This window comes from Dermacentor variabilis, chromosome 4 (assembly GCF_050947875.1).
Source record: "Dermacentor variabilis isolate Ectoservices chromosome 4, ASM5094787v1, whole genome shotgun sequence".
NCBI classification, from domain to species: domain Eukaryota; kingdom Metazoa; phylum Arthropoda; class Arachnida; order Ixodida; family Ixodidae; genus Dermacentor; species Dermacentor variabilis.
In genome coordinates, this window is record NC_134571.1 from 234,054,524 (window position 1) to 234,078,621 (window position 24,098).

The window sequence follows — 24,098 nt, forward strand, 5'->3', positions numbered from 1 at the left end:
AGTATTTGTACTGTTCATGTAGAGTTGAAGGTGTCTCGGGGGTTGCTAAATGGTGGGTGTGGTAAAATACAGGCAAATATTTTTGTTAGGTGTGGAATGTGTTTTGCTTATTATGTTTCGTTGCCCAGTGGCAGAGTGTACATTGGGCAGACTGGAAGATGCATCAGTGAGTGATTACAAGAGCACGTGCTGTCTGTCTGCTCTTTCCTTACTGTGTGCATAAAAATGAATCAATATGATTGACGGCTTTTCAACATGTAAACATACCGGGAATATTTTACATGAGCAACGAGGTGCACCGTATGAAATGAAAACTGTACTTGAACTATTGGTAAGATTACTACTTACTAGTTGAAAGAAAAATTTGTCCTGGTCCGGGACAAATTTTTCTTCAACTGTGAGGGTTTTCTTTCGAGGAACCCATATGGGTTTCCTTTGTAGCAATTGCTACGATCGGGTGGATGTCTGATTTTCTCTTTATTAATTACTTTTCTCCACTTTGTGGGTTTCTGCAGAACTACTACGTCAAACACTTGCCTTTGCTTCGTGTTGTCGACAAATTCGACTTCGCCCTGCCAACTGCTAGCCGCCTGGTTAGCTCAGATGGTAGAGCGGCTGCCCCGGAAAGGTGGTGGTCCCAGGTTTGAGTCCCGGACCAGGACGAATTTTTCTTCAACTGTGAGGCTTTTCTTTCGAGGAACCCGTATGGGTTTCCTTTGTAGCAATTGCTACGATTGGGTGGATTTCTGATTTTCCGTATATTAGTTCTCTCCACCTGTTTCCGCAGTACTACGTCAAAACTGGAAAGTGTCTAAAGAAAATCAATAAGATTCGTCTTTAATTCATACAGCTGGCACACATCTCTGACTCAGCTGCTAGAAAAAGCTAATTTAGAAACACTTCAACTAAGACATCATTGTGATAGGTTGAAATATATGTATTTAATATATCATGATAATCTGCGTATCAATAAGGAATTGTACATTCAACAGGTGACTCGTCGGTCCACACGAGGAAATCACTCGAAAAAAGTTTAAAAAATTCGCCTGCAGAACCGATTGCTTCAGCAATTCATTTTTTCCGCGAACTATCCGAGAATGGAACGGGCTCAGTGCACACATTGTCGAGAAACCCACCGTACAGTCATTCTTAAGTGCTTTATAATTCTTCCACCAGCCTTCGATCTTCAGCAACGCTTATCATCTCGCGACATATGCTATGGTTCTCCCACAAAATGCTTCGATAAGTGATGAATTCAAGCATTTTGTCATATCGTGCGACGCGCATGGGCAGCTTGAATGGTCCGTGTTCTTACCTAATTTTTCCTTGTCAAGCACTTTGTCAATATATGACTGCACAATTTTATATCTGTAGCACGGGTTTGTATGCAAGCGACGTGCAAACTATTGGTCATTCGCTTCTTTTCAGTGCGTGGTGTGAGCCTTGTGTAATGTGGTCTTGTCATATTTTTGATCATTTCTTCATATGTACTGTCCACTCCTGCCCATGGCCTTCTCTGAAGGCTGGCAGTATTTATCAAATAAAAATTTTAAAAATCCATTCGACGAGCTTACTGTCACCAAAAAATGTACGAAGTTTAACTACAAGCTTAGCATGGCAAACCAAATCGAAGGCCTTAGAATAGTCAATAAACATGGCATCAAGCTGTCCTCTGTTTTTAAGGGAAGAAGCGTAAATGTCGTGCGTAAATTCAAGCAACTGTGTAACAGTGGAATAGCCAGCGTGAAAACCGTGCTGCAATCGGGAAAGAATATTGTTTGCATTTAGGTATTTCACAATGTGCTTGTGAATAATGTGCTCCAAGAGTTTAGAGCTGGTGTAAAGTAAAGATATTGGCCTATAATTTGGTATTATTTACTTGTTTCCTGACTTGAATACAGGCACGACAGCCAATTTCCACAGCCGGGAAACTGTTGTAGAGCTTATTTATTTTGTAAATATTATAGTCAGATAGTTTGCGCACCATTCAGAGTACCTCTTTAGGAACACATTTGGAATGCCGTCTGGGCCTGGAATTTTCGTTACATCAAGTTTTCATTTGAAGTTATGTACTCCGGAGGAGGTTACATCAAGATGAGGAAGAGAGAGCAGATTGCGGCACGCGGAATATGGGGGTTGGTGCCATTATTGGTAGAAAACAGATTTGAAAAAGTTGTTGAAGGCATTGGCTATAGTTTCAGATTGGAAGCAGGATTGGTCATTAAGAATAAATGAAGAAGGTACAGAAGATGCAGGACTAATCGATCTCCAGAACCTAGATGGATTTTTTTCCATAAATATAGCCAAGGTATTACTAAAGTAAAAGCTCTTAGCCTCTCGCATTTTAGCTCTTAATTTAGATTTCAACGTGTTAAATAAAGAAACGTTTCCCTTACACTTTGAATGACTATGCTTACGTAACCACTTAGTGCGACGAGTGAGCTGAATGACTATGCTTACGTAACCACTTAGTGCGACGAGTGAGCTGAATTATTTCTCTATTGTACCAAAGGTGCCTTTGGTTCCGTTTAATACATTTTTGGGGCACATACTTTGGCAGGCATTCACGGAAAATGTCACAAAATTTAAGGAGCAGCTTGTCTACAAAGCAGCTTGTCTACATTACAAAGTTCACTACAAAATTGGAAGTCATCAAAAGTTGAGGCTAAATTGTCAAGTACGGAAGTATTGTCAGCTTCAGAAAAGTTCAAAACAGTTGTGAACTCAGGTCTCACTAAGTCTCACACTAAAAGACATGTTTTTAGCCGCAATTGAACACTCACAAAAGAAAGACACATAAAGACAACACAGGTGGTAGCCGCCTGTATTGTCTTTATGTGTCTTTCTTTTGTGAGTGTTCAATTGCGGCTAAAAACGTCTTTTGTCACGCACCAACTAGGCGAACAAGCAGTTCTGTTGCAACATATCTCACACTAAGTTCAAGGCAATTTCAACTGCTTTATGGTCAGATAAGCCTTCGGTGACTTCACATTCATAAGACTTCATAAGAGTTGTTAGTTTACAAATATAAGGTCGAATATTGAGCCTTCGCGTGTAACAGAATCCACAAGTTGAGTTAACCCTGTAGAGGTCGCCACGGTTCAGCCGTTTGTTAGGCTGCCGCCAGAGTGTGGCACCCCATATGACGTGTGTGTGTGTCTTTATATGTTCGGGCCCAATAAAGGAGGCGCATTCCCTTTTCGTCTAAGCAAGTGGTGGTACGTGTCAGTCTGCCACTGCGTGCCCGTGCCCCGCGGCACTAACCACATGACGTGGTGTCAGAAGTGGCCGGATAACGCCCCCCTGCTTTAGCCCTCACCTCATAGGAAGGCACCAAGATGTCCCTCGAGACCGGCGAGCCGCCGAAACTGTACGGCGTCAACTTCCAGCCGCCAGCACCGCTCGACTTCGCGAACCCGCCAACGTGGGTGACATGGCTCAGGCGCTACGAAGACTACGCAGTGGTTTCAGGACGGACGCAAGCGTCGGAAGACATGCAGGTATGCTCGATAATGTACTGCATGGGCCCGGAGGCCCGCCCGCTTCACGAGACCTTTTCACTCGACGCCCAGTCGCTCGCTTCATGCCAAGCCGTTGCCACCCACTTCACTCAGCACTTCGTGCACCCGGCAAACGAGCTTTACGAGTCGTCACGGTTTCACAGACGTGTTCAGCTACCCGACGAAAGCGTCAACACGTACTACACAGAACTGCGCAGGATGGTTAAGCGCTGTAACTATCCGTCAGCTGCTGTCGAAGAAAGGCTCGTACGCGACCGGTTCGTCGCCGGCCTCCGCGACTCCTGTCTCTCGGACCAGCTGTGCCGGAATGCGAAGTTGACACTCCAGGACGCTTGGACACAAGCCCGTCAATCCGAAGACGCCGACAGGGAAAAGGCGTTGCCCCAGAACTGCACCGAGCACTCCCGCAAGCTCAACCTCGATGCCACAAAAGCTAACAAGTTCCCCTCTCATCGTCGCTCTGGCGCTAAGCCTCGTTCGCCGCAGCCGCAAGCAGAGTGCTCACGCAAGCCGTCCACATGTGAATTTTGTGGCCGCGCGCCTCATCGACGTTCAGGCTGCCCGGTCCGACGCTCCGCCTGCAACTTCTGCAAAAAGAAAGGCCACTTTGCCGTAGTATGCCGCTTGTGGAAGTTCAAGCAAAACAAGCTCTTCTCCGTTCACCTGCATGCCGTTGCAACGCCCGCCGTGGCAAAGTTCGTCGACGTCACCGTTGACGACTACACTGCGCAGTTCAAGGTTGATTCCGGAGCCGAAGTATCTGCCGTTTCCAGCGACTTTCCTATGTTGCCCGACAAACTTGACCAAATCGACACTGCTTACTGGCCCGGGAGGACAGCCACTGCGCGTGCTGGGCTCGTATGTGGCACGACTTTGGTGGCAAGGGAAACAAGCTGTCAGCGCCTCTATGTGATCCAGTCTCTCACTGTGCCTCTTCTGGGACTGCCAGCGCTCCAAGCCCTCCAAGTACGATTTCTTGATCAATTCAAGACTTCAAAAGCGGCGCTGCACACCGAGCTCTTCAATGGATTGGGCACTCTCAAGGACGAATACAACATCCGGTTGAAACCCGATGCCGTACCTTTCTCGCTAAGCGTACCTCGCAGGATCCCCATTCCGCTACTCGAGATCGTCTGCCGCGAGCTGGACAAATTGGAAAGCGCAGGCGTGATCCGTAGGGTTGTTGGAGAAGTATGGGAGAGGCCTTTGCCCTGCAGTGGGCGTAACCAGGCTGATGATGATGATGATGATGATGATGATCCGTAGGGTCGACAAGCCAACACCATGGTGCTTGGGCCTCGTCGTCGTCCGGAAAGGCGATGGTTCCTACCGCCTCTGCGTCGACTTGACACAACTGAACAAGGTCGTTCTCCGGGAACGACATATTCTACCAACTGTTGAGCAAGTCCTTGGCCTCCTCGGCGATGCAGCAGTTTTTTTCGAAGCTGGACGCGACCGCAAGCTTCCACCAGGTGAAACTCTCTGACTCCCAAGAGCTTAGGACATTCAAGACCCCATATGGCCAATACTGCTTCTGCCGGCTCCCCTTTGGCATCACCTCCGCACCAGAGTACTTCCAAAAGCAGATGGCAAGAATCCTGGAGGGCCAAGGAGGAGTCGCCAATATGGTAGATGATATCTTGGTTTTTGGACGCACCCGCCAGGAACATGACATCAGATTGAGCCAGTTGCTATCTCGCCTTGCAAAAGCAGGTATCACATTGAAACCAAGGCAGAAAGCTGGGCTAGTTGGCGTGCCATCATTAATCAAAAGACTAGCGCGAATAACAGGGAGACAGAGAAGACGACAGGACGAGCGCAGGATGAGCGCTAATTAGCGCTTGTCCTGTCATCTTCTCTGTCTGTGTCCCTGTTATATGCACTAGTCTTTTGATTAATGATCACATTGAGCCAGGACAAGTGTCGTTTTGGGGTACCCGAGGTCTCCTTCTTCAGAGTTGTCGTCTCAGCACAGGGCATCAGGCCAGATCCGGGCAAGGTCGAAGCAGTCAAAGCCATGGGAGCTCCAACGGACGTCGCTCGTGTTAGAAGACTGCTCAGAATGGTGAATCATCTTGGCAGATTCTTGCCACACATCTCGGATGCCACAGCTCCCATCAGAGCCTTACTGAACAAGTCTGCGAGTTGGGTGTGGCAGCATGAGCAAAAAGCAGCATTCGAGAAAATCAAGGAACTCTTGACGTCAGACAGGTGCATGGCCAAGTACCACCCTTTGTACGCCACTACGGTGTCTGCAGACGCAAGCTTATTCGGACTCGGCGCAGTTTTGCTACAGACGCAACCCTCGGGAGAGCGCTGCCCAGTCACGTTCGCTTCGAGGTCAATGACTGAGACCGAGCAGCGTTACAGCCAGACTGAAAAAGAAGCATTGGCAGCGACGTGGGCTATCCAAAAGTTCGACAAGTTCGTCCGTGGCATCCGCTTCGATGTCGAGAGTGACCACCTGCCACTCGTTTCACTTCTCGGCAAGATGGAACTGGACATGTTGCCGCCTTGTATTCAGAGACTACGGCTGAAGACCATGCGATACCAGTTCCGTGTGCTGCACGTGCCAGGAAAGCTGCTAGCCACAGCTGAAGTCTTGCCACTCAGCCCTAAAGACGTGCGACAGGCACAAGAGTCCGATGGCGAGTGCAAGGCCCTCGCCTCCTACTGACAGCGTGGTTGGCCACAAAAGACCAAGATACCACTGCACCTCTCAAAGTACGCCTCTGTGGCAGACGAGCTCTCTGTCTGCAATGGTGTTCTGCTGAAAGGCGCCCGGATATTCATCTCATCGTCCCTTCGGCCGGCTGTCTTGACGCTGTTGCACGAAGGTCATCAGGGCATCAACAGGACCAAAGCACTAGCTCGGGAGTCAGTTGGGTGGCCTGGTATCTCAACAGACATCACCTCTCTCGTCACCAACTGTGAACAGTGCGGTTCCACCCGCGTGAACTTTGCAGAGCCCCTGCTTTCAGTGTCCCTACCTGGACATCCCTGGGAATTCCTTTGAATGGACTTGTTCCACCTCAAGGTTCCTTGAGGTGGTGACCTTGAGGAGCACGACAGCCCAGGCAGTCATCGATGCTCTCAAATCCATCTTTGCCTGCCATGGAATCCCGCAAGAAGTCAGGTCAGACAACGGCCCACCGTTCTTGTTGCAAGAGTTTGCGGCATTTGCAGCGTCATACGGCTTTAACCACGGGACCAGCAATCCACACTACGCTAAATCGAACGGAGAGGCGGAGAGGATGGTGCGTACAATCAAGGACCTGTTTGCAAGTCAAAGGATCATCATCTGGCTCTGTTCAGCTATCGGGATACTCCAGGAGTCGACGGCTTTAGTCCAGCCCAGCTGTTGATTGGACGTCAACTCAGAACCAGAGTCCCAAAGAAAGACTCCCAGCTACGTCCCAACTGGCCGCCAGCGAAAGACGTCGTCGCCAAGGATGTGGCTTACAAGCAGAAGCAGGCCGACAATTACAACAAGCATCATGGAGCTCGAGCCTTACCGCAACTCCAAACAGGTCAGCGTGCCTGGGTGCGACCTGATCAAGTGCAGGCTACGGTCCTCAGTCCGCGGCAAAGACCAAGAAGCTACATGGTTGAAACAGAGCGAGGTGGCACCTTACAGTGCAACCGGCGTCACCTAGTGCCTTTTGGGCATACTGCCTCCGGAGAGGAACCACCACCATTGCAGCAAGTTCGCTGTCAGGAACCTCAGCCTGCCAACATCGTGGAATCAACGTTCCCCTTCGGACAGTCTGTGCAACAGTCCTCTGCAGTCGGGGAATGCAGTGACTGTGTGACACGAACACGTTACGGCCGGCCTGTCGTTCCGCCACGCCGTTTTAAAGGGATAGTGAATAAAAAATTTGTCGCAGCGATTTCTGTCTCCATTGATAGCTGTCGCACCGAGAGCGACGAAAACAACACTCTTTCTGAGGAGAAGTGAGCGAAAAGTAATTATTTTAGTGAATATTTCTCAAATCACAGCACCTACCGGCCTCCTCCGAAAGCTCTGGCAAAACCGGATATCACGTCACGCTTACCCACCTCGAGGCCCATTGCGAGCGATCGTCCACATTGAGCGCGCGAAGGGGCAAGTTGTCGTTTGCGGCAACGCGCTTTCTTTGTTCGACCGTCCTATTCGTACCGCTTCCTCGTGTGAGCTGTTCGAAAACCTCGTCTTTGATCTCGTGGATTTGTGGTTTGATGTGTGGAGCAGCCGTGTCAACGCCGCAAAATACCGAGGGTCTGCTGTGCGCATGTGAAAACGGCAGGCAGCGGTAGACTTTTTCTCGCGTACTTGTTCACGTCGTAGTTTTGCGCACAGGTGCCGTTTGACCGTAATTTGTCGTTTATACGACGTTCTGAGCCAGATGTTCGGCCAATTCTGCCAGAATGAATCGAAATCCGCATCGTCTGAAGCGACGGCTGACGAAAAAAAAAATTCGCCGACATGAGACTGGTGGCGCCATCTCGTGTGCACCAAGGGAAGGAGTGCTCGGCTGCGATGAAACAACGGGACGCTGAAACCGCTGCGCATGTACTCGTTCACTCCGTGAATAACAAGACGTTCCCTGCTTACAGAGGCGCATTTCAGTCACTGCACATGCCTGGCTCCAATCCTCACCAGTTGCTTCATCGCATCTATTCTCAAAACAGCTACTTGCGCGCATCAAGCACCTGCCGCGCGAGAGTCGGCAGCCGATTGTTGTGCTCACGCCGCCGGCCACACCTGCTCCGATGGCGTAGGTACAGGGAGGTCTACACGCGTCAATATCTTCAACGATTTCTACGTTTTTTTTTTTTTGTACAGTGTGTACTCACGGCACCTGTATTGTGCATTGATGGCTTTCATGTTTTACGCGCTAGCAGCTACCCATCCAAGAGGGCGGAGCAAGCCGCTTTGCGCAGAACGCAGAGTAAATTCCTTACGCCGCCTGACATTGCATAGCCTGAGGCATAAGCGTCCTCGCTCTGTCGAAACCAAACATGGCAAAGCGTTTGCGTGAGTGAATCACGCTGGGCGCACCGGCGCGGATGCAACACTGTCAATGAGGCGTGCACCTCTCGTCTCGCTAACTCATTCGTGACAGGTGCGAGCTTGCGATCCGAGCCGCAGGAACCGCGTTTAAATCTGGTTTCCACCTATGATGCCGCCCCTGATCTCTCGAGGCGAACGCGTGTACATGGAATGCACAGTGTAAACACCACTTTGCTGGTCCAGACTCTCTCGGCACCACGGAGGGGGACTGCTGCGGCGGGTCGTCGTCAATTTCGCTTGACGACGCGGACGGATCGTAGGCATACGCCTTCATCGTTCGTGGTCGTTCAGTAGGCCGCTCATCCAAGTCGGAGTCATAACCTCCGCTCATGCTATCACTCTCACTAGAACTTTGCATTTTGCACTGCGCAGCGCGAGGAAAACAAAACTGCGCAGCCGGCCAGCTCTCTCCGCGGCTGCTGAGGGTAGGTGTGACGTCAGATCCGCCGGCTTGTTGTCGGGAGCGCTTTGCGAGTTACGCGGTGGCCGCTCATAGAGAGTCAAAAATAAAGCCATCCGCTCAAAAGTAACCCGAATAATGACTATACACTATAGCAATCGTGTCTTAGGAATGCAATTGGGGGGTTTTCTCTATATTCTCCGATTTTTATTCTGTATCCCTTTAACTTGTGAAACTTTTGACACGTTTGGCTTCCTGAGTCCCTCCCGTCTAACCTTCAGTGCTTCAAGGGGGGAGATGTAGAGGTCGCCACGGTTCAGCCCTGTTTGTTAGGCAGCCACCAGAGTGTGGCACCCCCTGTGACGTGTGTGTGTGTCTATATATGTTCGGTCCCCCATTAAGGAGGGGCATTCCCTTTTCGTCTAAGGAAGTGGCGGTACGTGTCGGTCCATCCCTGTGTGCCCGTGCCCTGCGGCATTAACCATGCGACAAACCCAAATGAAATAACCAGGTCGATTAGGGAAGCGCAATGCGCCTTATCACGGCCAGTTGGGGTAAGCATGCTCCAGTTAACGCACAGGAAATTGAAATCCCCAGCTAACAATAATTTACAACCACACAACTTGTTACTGATAAGGTACTCATTGATAGCAGGAAAAATATCGTTGGAGTTCGGAGGGCGATAAAGCCATTTGTGCAATTTCCAGTGAATGTTTGGATGTTATGGTGCAATTGTTATGTTGTGGTGATGTTGAAGCGAATCTGGGTCCTGAACGACAGTTACTAGAACAAATTCTGGTGGAAATTAAAGGGTTGAAGACTGATGTGACCGACCTAGAGGCAACAGTTGCTAAGGTTGAGACTGTTGTGGCTAGTATTCCTGAACTAAGAAAATAGAACAATCAGAAATAGAAATTTCTAACTTATGTACGTGTTTGAATGGCATGCAGAAAAAACTCGGAAGTTCTCGAAACCGCAGTCGAAGTAACCTCATCATAATGGGACTCTCGGAGACAGAAAATGAAACATCAGAGAAATTGAAAGGTGAAGTAGTTCGCAGAGTTTTTGTAGAGAAGCTCACTGTTTCTGTTACGAGTGTAGAATGCCTGCACAGAATTGGAAAGTATTCTTCAGGCAAAACAAGGCCAATATTCCTGCGTCTTACTGATTTTGATGGAAGGCAGGCTGTACTTCGGAGCACTCGGAAACTTAAAGGGACAGGTATTTTTATTAATGAAGACTACTCAAAAGATGCTAGACAGAAGCGGCGGAACCTTTGGAACAGTGCTTTGAGGGATAGGGAGAGCGGGCGCAAAGTTATTCTTGTTTACGACAAGATGAAGATTGTCGGCACCACTTACGCCTGGGATGACATGAAGAAGCAACGTTATGTAATGTATCAGCAAAAGGCAGACCCGAACGCAGCTGGAACTAGAGCATTAACATCTGACTGACGTCACCAGACGTGCAGGCTTCACTTGCTCAATATTAATGCCCGTAGCCTCTTAAACAAAAGCGTTGAACTGGAGTATGTTTTAACCGAGCACGAGCCGGATGAAGCGATAGTGACGGAAACATGGCTCTACTCCGAAGTTTATGATCACGAAATCTGTCCGCTGGGTTACAAAGTGATAAGGAACGACCGTAGCAGCCGAGGTGGGGGTGTGGCAATTTTCATTGATAGCAGACTGCAGTACACAAGAGTATGTACAAGTATATGCAGTTACAAGAGTATGTGTATACAAGTATGTAGTTGATGTTATAAGCTCTACTGGGGAACGACTTCAGGAGTGGTTGCTGAAAAACGCCCAGCAAATTAACATAATACATTGCAAAGTGGTTCTCTTGTGTAAAGCAAAAGCAGATAATTCTCACCAAGCACACTGCTTTAGAGTGTCATTCGAGTCTATCTTTAGAATCTCATCCATTAGAAGTTGTTCCAGCATTTAAAACACTAGGCATAATATTTAATTACACCATGAGCTCAATGGATCTTGTTGATTACATAACCACAAGACTGCCGCAAGTTATCACACTTATCTATAATAATTGACAACTCTTACCACAATGCGTGTTGTTACTAATATATCGTGCCTTGCTCCAGTGGCAGCGTAATTATTGCAATTTAATCTTGGGATCACCCACACAAGAGGTCCTCATAAAGTTACTCAATACAAAAGGACTTCCTTAAGATTGTACATAGCATTCTGCTAATGTTCCATACGAAAGAATTTATTACACAGCACAACTGAAGTATTTGATTATTCGTTGTGTTGAGCAATGAAAAAAGAAACCACCAATAGTATAGTTTTCATGTGAGGAGAAATTGAGCTGTGAAACCCTAGTTTTATACATTTGGAAGAAGTGAGGTGTGGATGTTAAGAACATTCAGAACATCATACCGATTACAAATCTTAGAAAACAAATTTCCTCGTTTACTGAAGGAACTGCACAGAAATGGTTTTGTTTAAATGTCCTTTCATATACAGATCTACTCACTTACTTTTTGTTTTCTGACTGAATAACAGTTCATATGCTTTTGCCAAGTTATGCATACGGGTGTTTCTATAAAGACATTCGTAATATTTAAAAATAGCCGTTTTGAAATAAAGGAACGGTTCCTTCGAAAACATGCTGTGGGCTGTGGAAATCCTGGAATTTAAGGTGATGCAAGGTAATTAGCTGGAAAATCACAAAAATTGCATAATGAAGTTTTAAACTATCAATTTCAGCGAGCTCTCCATATAAGCCACATCAACTTTTGGACCTGTAAAAATGTTATTGCCTGCAGACCTGTGACATCATAGAATTTATCAGAGCATGTGAAACCCAAACTCGGAGGCTGCAATACACAGGCAGCTACACCCCCTTAGGTTACGTTCTGCTCGTGTCACCCAGCGGCGAGCAGCAGTGTTGCGGCTCTTTATACTTGCTGTCTGCCTCTATGCGGAGTTACTGGGTTCAAATCCCAGTGCTGCTAGAAACCCACCAGTTTTTCTAATAAGTCCTAGACCTGGTGCTTGGCTACTTGTAAGAGTTCACATCTCGAATGTGGCCTTGTTGAAGAGTATCCACCGCTGCTGTGGGTTGCCGACTAGAGCTACCGCTTGGTACCTGCTGGTAAATACGTACAAGTGCACTCCTGGCCAGGTGCCTGGTATATATAGTTTCCTCATTTTCAGAAAACTAGGCACACTGCATTTGCAACACCCCTTTGCAAGTGTTAAGGGCCCTTAATGATCAGTCATCATGGTACCTCAACGCTTGAAAAGAGGTGTTGCTAATCCAGTGCGCCTGGTTTTTTAAGAAACCATGAACTACATATATTGCTATGAGGCGCTGCAGGAGTGAACGATGCTGAGAGGACTGACGAAGATGACGATCACCGATAGTCGTGCGCATGGGCTCCATCTTGTATGCCTGTCTTCTGCCCGTTGAATATTTCTTGTAAATATATTGTCCAGCATCCTTATTTCCTGTAACATTTTGGTGGAGTGTTGGTTTTTGAAGTTTCAAGATGGACCTACGCAGTAGATGCTCATTGGCGGCATCTACAATGCCAGCATGGCGGGGACAGGAATGCTTCGAGCAGGTCACCAACCGTGCCTCAACCACCCACCGCCAACTGCCCCGTCATCTTCACACAACCGCGTGACCCAGGTACCTCTTCCAGCTCAGACAACACACATCAAAGATTGGCTTCATTTGTATGAATGGGAGAGCAGTAAAAACAACTAGGACCCGACTCTGATGCTAGGGTACACCTGGCCGCTACGGCACAAGTGTGGTTTCTGAGCCACGAACAGGAACTTAGGAGCTGGGAGCTATGTAAGCAAAAGCTCATCGATCTGTTCGGCATGCCCATCAGACGCCGTCATGCTGCGCAGGAAGAACTTTAAGCAATAAAACGACGGACACCGACCAAAAGAAGTACTAAAAAGGAATAAATCTAAAAGACGTTTCGGCTTCCGTACGGAAGCCTTGTTCACAATGGGTTGAAGGAAAGTTCACGTAAGCTTATGCATACTTCAGAACGTGACGTAAGCAGCTCTTGTATGACGGAGGGAGGGTTCCCTCATTTCGATCGAGTGAGCGGTTGATGTGTTTTCTTTATCTCCAGTGATTCCAGATACAGCCGTAATTTCAGGTTTCTTTCTTGGCTGATAACTCTCGAGCGATCCCAGGCAATCTTGTGGCCCTTTGCACCAATGTGCTCGGCAAGGGCGTTCGAAACTGTTCATTTCTTTTCAACATCTTTCTGATGCTGCCTCAGTCTCTGTCAAAGTTGCCCGATTCACCAATGTATGTGTAGTTTCAATCTGCGCACGGTACAGCGAGCTTCCCTCATAAATAATGAGGTTCGCTCCAATGTTTGTCTTTCATGGCGGCTGATCCACATGCTAGCACGCGCAGCGTGAGCACACAGCTCGGTGTGCCCAACTCAACTGCCTGGATGATTTTGAAAACAGCTGGACTGCACCCTTATCACCTGAAGTTGCATCAATGCCTGAAGTCAAGGGATTTCCAAAAGAGACTTGACTTTGCGAATTGGATTTTGATTCAGGAGGAGCAGGATTCTGAGTTTCTCACCAAGGTTTCTGGACTGACAAGACGAAATTTTCCTGAAATTGCAAAGTAAATATCCACAACGCACACTATAGCAGTGAGCAAAATCCCCACTGCATAGGAATATCCCACCACCAATATCAGTGGTCTTTTAACGTTTGGTGCGGAATATATGACAGCACAGTCATTGGCCCAGTGTTTAACAACACTCTGACCAGCAAAAGGTATGCGAGTTCCTCAAAGGGCTGGTTGAAGACTTCTGCTGCAACATGCCACTAACACAGCTTGACACAATGTGGTATCAGCGTGACAGGGCCTGCCTCAGCCCACAGGTGCAGTCAAGCACGAGCATGGCTTGGTGTTACCTTCACAGGGCAATGGATAAGGAGAAATGGACCTGTCCTGCGGCTGGCAAGGTCACTCGACCTCAACCCTCTTGACTTCTTCTTGTGGGGCTATATTAAGGATCGAGTATACACGACAGAAACGACGACTACAGAAGCCTTACAGGAGCATATAACTGAGGTCTGCCACAGCATTTCACCGATGGTGCTCAAAGCAGTGACAGCAAGCTTTCTCAGAAGATCCCAGTGTTGCATTGCTGTAGAAGGTGAGCTCTTCGAGTGCTTGCTGTGAAAGTGCGCGAAAAATAAACGTAAATTCAGTGAAAGACTGTGTCTGGTCAGTTAGGATACTCTTATTCTACCATTTTCAGCCTTCTGAAAACTGAGTTTTTTTATTTAGGGATGGTTCAAGTTGCTTACAGCTATCATGAAATGAGGGACCTGTTACCTCTAGCAGCACAAGCGATAACTGCTGCGTCTGCTTACACCTATAACAAACATTTGCGAGGGGAGCACACTGTTGGCATAAATGGCACAGCCAATGCCTACATCGCTGCCCTGTCGCCTTTTAAGCGGCAGAGCTCCTATGGTTGTTTGTGCCGGGAAGGTTGGGGAGCAGCGCAATCGCGACGCGCAAGTGGGTATGTCACCTGGCGTCTTGTATTTTGTGGGCATCATCAGCAAGCTGAAATGCACTAGGACTTAATAGATATATATAAAGACAGAAATTGTTTATTCAAACATTTTGCAAACCTCTCTGCAATTTTCTAATTAGAATTATTTTCCTAGCTTCGTTACTTCAGAAGTTAGTTTATTAATCTTAAATAAAAATCTAATTAAGCAAAATACAGTAAAAAGCCTGACACACTACATACAAAAGTGAGCAACATGCACTTGGTCGCGCCGTCTTAGAGTGCATCAGCATATTTTTTAACTCTGGCTAAAGTTAGCTGAAACACGCTGTAAACAGTGACTTTTGCTTAGATGCGTAGATTTATTGCATACTTATATGTATATTTAAATAGCTTGTTGCGAGGTTTTGTGGATACATGCAGTGAACTCTGTTTCCAGAGATACTTTTCTGCTTTTGTCAAGCTTTATCTAAATATCGCATTTGTGTATTCCATTGTAGTTCGCATTTCTAATGTATGTTTTGCAGAACCGCTGCTTTTTATATGTGATCTCTGTTGCCACTACAATTTTGGTGCAATTACTATACACGACCGGTGACAAGTGCTCCTGCGCACTACATTGGAACGAAGGACAGCGTCACTGAGATTTTTTTCCTTGCGGTTACATATGTATAAAAATGTAAACAAGGTTCTTGAATGACAAAGTTTCATTAAAATGTTTGTCCTCAGCTTGTTCATTTCACGGCCTTTGCATTTATCATATCAGCAGTATGCACTGCTTTGCTGGTTTCGCACTGATATAGTTCTAAAGTTCATGTGATATTTTCTTTCTTACTATATTTAAATAGACAGAAAACATGGAAGTAGTGATATCAGTTATTTCTGGCACAATTTTGGGGACATCAGAATATATTCTTTTATGAAAAAATGCATACTTTACTTGTGCTGACAGTGCATGGCGTCCAAGAGTTCGTTTGCAGCATCTTTAGCAATGGCAATGCAGTTATTATTCATATATTTGATCCCTCGGCAAATTCTCTGAGGAGGCCGAGGTCCTACGTGAGCCCCCCCCCCAGCGATGTTTCTGGCTACGCCACTGGCCGCCGGCAACTTGCTGTGCTTGGACACCTCGTTCACTCTTCTGATGTTCGTCCTGATCCAGAGGAAGTTCGTGCAGTCAAGGGTTTTTCTGTGCCCACCTGCGCAACTGATGTTCGCAGCTTTGTAGGCCTCTGCTCCTACTTCCTCAGATTCGTGCAAAATTTTGCTGACATTGCACGCCCTCTAACGGAACTTCCTAAGAAAGACGTGACTTCTGTCTGGGGTCCCAAGCAAGCTAGGGCATTTGCGGAGCTGACAAGACTCGCGTCGCCTCTGATTCTCGGCCACTTTGACGTGTCCGCCCCTACGGAGGTTCACATCGATGCCAGCGGCCATGGTATCGGTGCTGTTTTGGCACAACGACAGCACGGTTGTGACCGTGTCATTGCGTATGCTAGTGGTCTTCTATCGCCAACCGAACGCAAATACTCGATCACCGAACGTGAATGCCTCGCCCTCGTTTGGGCAGTAAGTAAATTTTGCCCCTACCTCTACGGATGGCCTTTCACAGTTTTCACTGATCACCATGCCCTATGCTGGCTTTTATCTTTAAAAGATACAGCTAGACGTCTCGGTCGGTGGGCTCTATGGCTCCAAGAGTACTCTTACACAGTGGTGTATAAAACAGGTCAACTCCATAAGGACACTGATTGCTTGTCACGTCATCCAGTAGACCCACCAGACCAGCCTGAGACTGGTGAGTCAACTTACGTCCTCATGCTTACCGCATTTGGTGACATCGCCGATGAGCAACGACACGACCCTTATCTAAGAGGCATTCTCAGCCTGACGGACCTGCCAAGTTCACTCTTTTCACATTTGTTTGTGCTGCAAGATGGCACATTGTACCATTACAACATGCACCCTGGTGGCCCTGAACTGCCTGGTCATTCCCAAGCATGTGCGTGAGACTGTGCTCGCACTGTTGCATGATGTCCCAACCGCCGGTCATCTGGGAGTCTCAAAGACAGATGGCCGTGTTCAGCGTCGTTTCTTCTGGCCTGGCATTTACCATTCCGTTTGCCGTTACGTCACCTCCTGTAAATCTTGTCAGCACCGCAAAAAACCAGCAGCCCTACCAGCTGGCCGTCTTCAGGCCATTGAAATACCATCTGAGCCATTCTTTCGAGTTGGTCTTGATCTTCTTGGCCCTTTTCCTGTATCGCTTAGTGGGAACAAGTCGATAGCAGTTGCTGCGTGCTACATCACTCAGTACGTGATAACATGAGCTCTCCGTACCAGTTGTGCAACTGATGCCACTGGCTTCCTTCTCGATGCAGTGATACTTCACCACAACGCTCTCCGACAACTCCTTACTGACCGGGGCTGCTACTTCACTTTCTCTCACAGGTTATCCAGGAAATCTTGCACACCTATGCTACAAAGCACAAGTTTACAACGGTGTGTAGTCCTCAGACCAACGCCCTCACGGAGTGGCTCAATAGAACTATCACAGAAATGCTCGCTATGCACATCTCCATCGACCACTGTGACTGGGATGCTGCTCTGCCTTTCGTCACATTCGTCTACAATACATCCCACCATTATTCTGCTGGTTTCTCTCCATTTTTTTCGCTTGTATGGACAAGACCTTGTACTACCGTTTGACACGATCCTCCCAGCCATTCCCGATATAACGTCAGAATATGCCCAAGATGCCATATCTAGAGCAACCGATGTACGTGAGATTGCATGCCTGCGTCTGACCACTTCTCAAGAAAAGCAACGATGTATACATTGTTACACACGAGGTGTTTTAATGCAGAACCAGATGAATCTGGTTGATAGGTGCGGTTGTTGAAGAGCGGTCTCGCGGCAGCTTGGCTAACGTTGTTCTCTTCCTTCTTTCATCTGGTTGTCTGCGCGGCAGGCGTGGTTCATGACAGGTTGTGACATTTCCCCGCTGGCAGACGAAGCCCGCCGGGCGAGTCAGTCATCTCATGGGTTGTAACGCCTCAGACACGCGACGTGTGTCACTTCAGCCTTGGCCGAGCGTTGTCCACTGCTCGTGAGACGCGCAATGCGGTAGTTTACTTCGCTGAGGCGGTCCAGAATAACGTAAGGGCCGAAGTAGTGGGCGAGAAACTTCTGGCACAAGCCACGCTTCCGCAACGGTGTCCAGAGCCACACAAGGTCACCAGGATCGAAGTAAACGTGGCGGTGACGCCCGTCATAGCGTATCTTGGACCGGTCGTGCGATGCTATGGTGCGTAGCCTAGCGAGGCGTCGCGCTTCTTCTGCTTGACATAGGATCTCATCAATTGATTCGTTGTCATGAGCGAAGTAGGGAAATATGGTGTCGAGGGTGTAGCGCGGCGGACGAGCATACAGAAGGAAAAATGGTGAGTAACCAGTGGTCTCGTGTCTCGCGGTATTGAAGGCATAGGTAATGAAAGGCAAGATACTGTCCCAATTCTTGTGTGCTGAATCGACGTACATGGACAGCATGTTGGCAAGCGTTCTGTTTGTGCGCTCGACCAGACCATTAGTTTGTAGATGGTAGGGTGTAGAATGGCGGAAGCTGCATGAACAAAGACGAAGGGTTTCTTCAGCCACGTTCGCGGTAAGCTGTCGCCCACGATCGCTGATTGCTATGCGAGGAGGTCCATGTCGGAGTATAACGTTAGCCAGCAAGAAGATAGAAACTTCTGTAGCTGTGGCCGATGGCAATGCGGCGGTCTCACATAGCGGGTAAGGTGATCTACGCAAACGATAACCCAACGATTACCCTTGGAGGATCGCGAGAAAGGGCCCAGAAGATCTATACCAACTTGCTCAAAGGGGACGCTAGAAGGGGGAACTGGTTGAAGCAGGCCATGTGGCGCTTGTGGCGGACGCTTGTAGCGCTGGCATTGAGAGCAGCTGGCGACGTACCGTTCGATATCTTTCCGCATCTTAGGCCAGTAAAAACGTTCTTGAGCCCGGTAGAGAGTACGTGTGGAACCAAGATGACCGGAAGTTGGGTCATCGTGCATGGCGTGTAATACTTGGTGGCGAAGGTTCTTGGGGACAACTAAAAGGTAGCGTGCACCGGTGGTCGAGTAGCTCTTCTTATACAGCGCGCCACCAGCCCGTAGGCGAAAGCGACTGCCTGCAGGTGACTCCTGTGCTGCCGCGAAGAGCGGTTGTAAGCTCTCGTCCTTGTGCTGCTCGGATATGATGGTACTCATATCTGGAAATTCCGGGGACACAAAAGTGATGTATTCATCAAAATTGTCCGCATCACATTCAGTTGTTTGAAGTGGCATCCGAGAGAGACAATCAGCGTCAGCATGCCGCCGGCCACTTTTGTAGCAAATAACGAAATCGTATTCCTGTAGACGGAGGGCCCAGCGCGCTAGTCGTCCTGAGTGATCCCACAGATTCACAAGCCAGCATAGCGAATGATGATCTGTTATCACAGTGAAGGGGTGCCCATAGAGATACGAACGAAACCGTTGCACGGCGAAGATGACCGCCAGACACTCTTTTTCGGTGACTGTGTAGTTGCGCTCAGAGCGGCTCAAGGACCGGCTAGTGTAAGAGATCACGTGCTCACTGTCACCAACAGGCTGAACTAGCACAGCACCGATGCCTACGCCGCTGCCATCGGTGTGAATCTCAGTTGGTGATGAAGGATCAAAGTGGCGAAGAATTGGTTGGGATGTCAACAGGAACTTGAGCTGGCGAAACGATGAGTCGCAATCTGCAGTCCACTCAAAGGGAACGCCTTTTTAGAGAAGGCGTGTAAGGGGATGAGCCATGTCAGCAAACCAGGGAATGAATCGGCGAAAATAGGAGCACAAGCCCAAGAAACTTCTTAACTGCTTGACAGAGTTGGGTACTCTAAATGCTTCTACGGCCGCAGTCTTTTGTGGATCTGGTCGGATGCCTTCTTTAGCGACCAGATGGCCTAGCACAAGAGTTTGTCGTTCTCCAAAACGGCATTTTTTTAAAATTGAGCACAAGACCCGCTTTCTCCAAGCAGTTCAAGACCAAATCCAAACGTTTGTCGTGCTCACTAAACGTTCGCCCAAAGATCACAACGTCGTCTGAGTAGCACATGCAAACTTCCTATTTTAAGCTGTGTAATATCGTGTCCATGAACCTTTCGAACGTTGCGGGCGCGTTACACAACCCGAAAGGCATCACGTTAAACTCGAATAGTCCGTCGGCTGTTACAAATGCTGTCTTTTCTCTGTCGTCCTTGTGTATAGGAATTTGCCAGTAACCTGACCGTAAATCGATTGAGGAAAAGTAAGATGCCGCAAAGAGACAGTCGATGGCGTTGCCAATTCGTGGGAGCGGATATACATCTTTCTTAGTAACGGCGTTTTGGCGACGGTAATCAACACAGAACCACCATGTACCGTCTTTCTTCTTCACCGATATCACGGGGGCTGCCCAAGGACTAGATTATTCTCGAATAATGCCTTTGCATAGCATTTCTTGGACCTGATCGCTGATTATCTTGCGTTCTGATGGGGATACACGATAGGGTTTTTGTCGGATTGGCTGGGCGGCTCCTGTGTTGATGCGGTGACGAGTTCTGGACATAGGAATTGATGGCGGTCCATCGTGCTGCGTAAAGTCGAATACCGAGGTATGTTTCGTAAGCAGGGCCATCAAAACTTGACGCTCGTTATCGCTGAGTGACTTATCAATCATGGAAAGTATCTTCGAGCTCCCGGGGCTCGAGACACTGGTTGCTCTTCCATCGGGGAGCTCTGCAAGTACTGCCACCGATACGGGCGAGTCTTCCTGAAACGTGGCAATCTTTAGGCCTTGAGGTAGCACTGCCGCTTCAGTGGAACAGTTTAGCGCCCACAGCCCCGCGCATCCATTAATCACTGAGATCACGCAGTGCGGAACTAACACGTTTTTCTTGAGGCAGTTCCGATGTACAGGTTCCACTGCAGCATCGAACGAGATAGGAGTCGGAGATGAACAGGCGACGGCAACATGCATCGCGGATAAGGCGGGCACAACTGTATCCTCAGACACGCACAACACACTCTCCGGGCAAGCTTCACCTTCAAAGAGCACAGGTGAAACACTGGTGTCGACACTGAGTTCTCCCGTCCGGCAGTCAACATTCGCACCACACAATTGCAAAAAGTCAATCCCCAGAATCACGTCATGCGAGGAGTGAGGAAGAACAGTAAACTCTGCATTAAAAACTTTCCCACCCAAAGACACATCCACGTTACACACACCAACCGGGTATAACGCTTCACCACTGACTCCACGGAAACTTGTGCACTGGTCCCAACGAAACATAACCTTGCGTCCCAGAAGGCCTTTAAACCCCTCACTCATGACCGAGACAGTTGCTCCCGTGTCGACTAAAGCCATTGTAGAGACCCCATCAATCAGTACATGAACCTTATTCTTTAGCATGAAAATAGTTGGAGGCAGTTGAGTCGGCAGCACACATTTTCCAGCGACCTCACCTCCATCGGCCGCGCTGGCTAGTTTCCCGGCGGGGGTGACACGAAACGGCGCCGAGGCGATGGTGACGTGAATCGCGGCCGAGGGGATGGTGATCGGGAGGCTCGGAAGGCTGGTGGTGGCGTCAGAGTACGGTCGGAGGCAGGGGAGCGGTAGCGGTTCCGGGTTCTTTCTTCTCCAAAGTAGGTCTCCTGGGCGGTGCATCGGTCCTCTCGAAAGTGGCTTCCTGATGTAGAATCTCCTGGCCACTGAGTGCGCAGTGTACGACCGCTAGACCGCATAGTCGGCGCTGACGATCCGTAGTTTGATGCTCGGCGTCGGCTACAGTACCTAGCTATATGGCCAGGCATGCCGCAGCAGTAACACACTGGCGAAGGGCGAACTTCAGAATGCGGATTGAAGTATTCTGCCGAAGACATCGGTTGAGGGTAACGAGGCTCTTCCCCTTGAAAGTTGTAGGTAGCGGCGAGTCTTCGTGGACGAAAGTTGCGTGGGCGTGGATCAAAACGTTGAGGGGGCGAATCATTGCGTGGTGGTTCGGTCGTAATGTAATGTGGTTGGTCTCTGGAGCCGTTAAGATCCGCGACGTTCACCGAGTGGTTCCAAATAGCCGAAAGGGGTTCCCAAAGAGTGTCTTGGAAAACGGAGGAGCTGCAACGTGGCGCCGCATAACGTGCCTGTTCGTCATGTCGCTGGAGCTCCTCGCGGACTATCTGGCGGATGGCGGACGAAAGGTCTGGGAACTGAGGACTCGTGTCAACACTTGCTACACTCGTTACATTGGCCAGCCGTCCAAACTTTGGTGTAATTCGGCGAGTCTTCAGTGCCTCGAACGTACGGCAGTGCGGTATCAGTTCTGATACAGTGTGCAAGTTCTCTTTACCAATGAGGAAGTTGTACACGTCTTCCACTATTCCTTTTACCACGTGCCCCACTTTATCTTCCTCTGTCATTTGAGGGTTGACGGTGCGGCACAGCTTCAAAATTTCTTCGATGTAGGTAGTGCAAGTCTCGCCGGGTACCTGAGCTCTCTGGGCTAATGTGAGTTCCGCACGTTTCCTCTTTGCGTCCGAGTCGCCGAAACACTTTTTGATCTCCTCAACGAAGCGTGTCCATGTAGTTAGCATGTCCGCGTGGTTGTCATACCATACCAACGCCGTGCCGGCCAAGAAGAAAACAATGTTCCTAAGCTGACTGGCAGCGTTCCAGTTATTGTATTGGCTTACCCTTTCGTAATGGGTTAGCCACTCATCCACATCTTCCTCTGCCTTCGCCGAGAACGTGCGTGGCTCTCGGTTGTGCTGGATAGGGACTGGGCTCGCCGAGGCACTGCTGGTGAGGGTATTTTGCTCTGTGGCCATGACTGAGCGCGACGGCGAAAGTCCGGCGAGGCGACGGCTTCGGCGTAGCTCTTGTGCTGGTGGCTCCGTTGTTGGTCGTGGGAGTTACCCCGCACAGCTCCACCAGATGTTACACACGAGGTGTTTTAATGCAGAACCAGATGAATCTGGTTGATAGGCGCAGTGGTTGAAGAGCGGTCTCGTGGCAGCTTGGCTAACGTCGTTCTCTTCCTTCTTTCATCTGGTTGTCTGTGCGGCAGGCGTGGTTCATGACAGCTTGTGACAATATGACACTTGTCACTGCGATGCCCACTTTAACCCTGGTGACATCGTGCTTCTTTGGAAACCAGCACGGCGAGTTGGTCTTTGCGGGAGACTGATTTCACCCTACTCAGGCCCATACTGTGTCTTGCGTCAAGTGACAGACGTGACCTATGAGTTACAACCTTTCGATACCTCCACAGCGCAATCTTCCTCTGATATCGTTCACGTCGCTCGACTGAAGCGATATTGCTCAAACCTACCAAGCACTGGGACAGCCCCTTCACCGCTGGGGGTCATGCACCGAGACCCTGTAGGAGCGAACGATGTTGAGAGGACTGACAAAGACGACCATCACAGACAGTCGTGTGCACAGGCTCCATCTTGTATGCCTGTCTTCTGCCTGTTGTATGTATCTTGTAACTATATTGTCCAGCATCTTTTCTCCTCGTAACAATATGTAATTTCTTCAGAATTTAAAACAGACGAAGATAGAAAAAGGGGGAGGGATGAAGGAGAAAAACCAGTTGAATATGCATAGGTGCATTGGGATGACACATGGGGAATGGCCGCCATGGAATAGACCCAAACCTCCTACATCTAGAAAATTTCAATGGGCCATGTCTCACAGCCCAATGCTGCGATGAGTGCTTGCACTAGCTTTATTTGTTCCATACATTGTTTAACAGGAGGTCCCCCTTACAGCTTCACTATTCCTTCCGTCTGTTCACATATAGTTTGTATTGGGGGGACGACTTATGGAGTCGCCATCTATTGGAAACGGCTCTCTTGCATAGTGTGAGGGATAATGTGACGCACTCCTCGTAGGTTAGGCAGTCGGCACTCAATAACAGCACGCGAAGACTTCCTGCATATTTCTGTGAGTACTCCCAAAATGAAGTAGTTTTTTACTGTAAAAATAATAATCTTGGGCAAACAGAAAGCACACATTGGTTTTAAGACACTATCTCTTTATCGAATATGTACAAAACGCACACTGCGTGCTGTCGCCGTGATAGTCACCCGAACCTCCTCCTTGTGTGAAAGGTCGGCAATGGCTGAGAGCGAACTATGTATTCATTGCTCTTCACTGTTCATTGCCAAAGTGGGCGCTTGTGGCTTTGTCAAGCTGCGAATTTGTTTGCCTGTGTCCTCCACCTTCTGCATGTGATTGGAAATAAAATTATAATTATTACTATTATAAATATCTTATTTTGGAATGTGCCTAAGGAAATTGTGCATAAAAAGCATGGCTGTTAACTCTGCCACTTGAAGCTGCTTCGCAGTGGCAATAATTAGCTTTTCTGGGTTCTCACTCACCATGGCCTCCATTTGCTGGCGAAACTTGTCTGCCTGAATGGAGTCTGACCACTGGCAGTGCATATTTCTCTTTGTCGCAGTTGATAATTCGCTATAAAACGTTGTCTCACTCCAAAAAGAAACGATTAAG

General features: G+C 48.5%; 1 protein-coding gene across 1 annotated transcript in view; it reads left to right on the forward strand.

Moving 5' to 3' along the window:
* LOC142580213 (DNA mismatch repair protein Msh6-like) overlaps nt 1-24,098 on the forward strand; it is a 745,039-nt gene that overhangs the window by 6,514 nt on the left and 714,427 nt on the right. The gene's annotated exons all lie outside the window — the stretch shown is intronic.